Genomic DNA, 1,682 nt, shown 5'->3' with positions numbered 1-1,682 from the left:
CACTGCAGCCGGGGAGCCCTGGGCAGGTGTGGTGCGCTTCCAGAGCCTGAAGCTTTAGCCGCTACTGTGTTGCAGCACCACTGTGTCCACCCACGAGGCTGCGCAGTGGGCACGAGATCTAACACGGACTCCGAAACAAAGCAAGCTTCGTGGTGAAAACCATCACATTTTTTCCCATCAGCATGAGAGGGGGAAAGGCTATGAATCTGTGCTTTTGGTTTGTGAGTAGTAGATAATTATCAGTGTAATAGTGAAACATCCTTCATGACGTTAGAAATGCCTGCTGCCATCGGAGGAGATTACAGTAACAGCGAGGTTCTTTACTGCATGCCTGTGTGTAGACATGAGGCAGACCGGGTGACTGTCCCGAAGACAGTATGAGAAGTGGTCCACTAAGGGAATGGAGTCCACATTAACTAGGGGGTTCCACGAATCCTGCTCCCACCATATCAAAGTTTTACCCAAACTACATCCACATGGAACCATTCCAGACACTTGAACTGCTGTTCTCTGCAGAATGCTCACTATGTGGCAGGACTGTAGATTTGTTGTTTTTTTTTATTGGTAGGATGCCCACTCCATGTTGGAGCACTGCTTCCACGAGGGTCTCAAATGCAGGCCTCCACTATGTAGCACCTCCTCTGGGAAGGCTACTTGGATTAAATCTGGTTTGGGGTTGCACGTGGCACAGGTATGGGATGAGTTGCATTCAGAGCCATGAGTGCTGTGGTACCAACCTGTTGCAGAACCTATATCCAGCTCTCAGTTTCCTCAGCTAGACTGTGCCACTTCCTTCCTTAGGAACACGCTAGTGTTTTCTATTGCCTGCAAATCAAGTTCAGACTTCCTGGCTTTATGCTTCCCACTCCTTCCTGTCTTTTGGGTCCTCGCTTCTCTTTACAATCCTCCGCTTTGGTCAGATCATCATCTTGTGGCTCCTTAGCTTTCTGCTCCTCTGATCGGCACAGGTCTTTGCTTCTGACTCAGGCTTCCCGACTGGAAACCCAAGACTGTCCTCCACACCATGCACCAAGGAAACAGCACAAAACTGTTTTCAGGAACTGGGGGTCACTGTGGTTGTGTTCCAGAGCTCCAGCAGCAGAGTGGCACGCTCTAACTTCTCTTTTTGTACAAACTCTTGCTAATACGTGACCTCCTGTGAAATCTTTTGTGTCAGCTTCCCAACAATCCAGACAAAGTAAATGCCAGCAATCCAGGCTGAAGAAAACCATTACATTTACTGTGGGGTGTGTGTGTGTGTGTGTGTGTGTGTGTGTGTGTGTGTGTGTTAGCCTATGTGCCAGTGTGCTTATGGAAATCAGAGGACAGCATGTGAGGCTCAGGGTCAAATCAGGCTTGGTAGCAGTGCCTTTCCCTGATCAGCCCTAGCAGTACAATTTTTAAACTGCACAGTGAAAACACTCAACAGCTTATGCATGACAGAATATGAGGCAAAACATAAAATGGCTAACTCCCGCCAGTGCTCACATTACCCTGTCGTGGGTGGGTAAAACAGGTACGAATAAAGATCGTCCCATCAGCAAGAATAACTGCTGTTATTTGCTCTGAAAAGGACACAGTTTTGAATATGAAGGGGATCTCCACATGCTCATCTAACAGGAAACACAAGCTTCTCTCAAATTTCCCATCAAAACATGGTCTCCTAGCAACACCCACTGAAA

Source organism: Arvicola amphibius, chromosome 8 (assembly GCF_903992535.2).
Source record: "Arvicola amphibius chromosome 8, mArvAmp1.2, whole genome shotgun sequence".
In the NCBI taxonomy this organism is placed as follows: Eukaryota; Metazoa; Chordata; class Mammalia; order Rodentia; family Cricetidae; genus Arvicola; species Arvicola amphibius.
The sequence above is the reverse complement of the archived record's forward strand: the minus strand, read 5'-3'. Positions refer to the sequence as shown.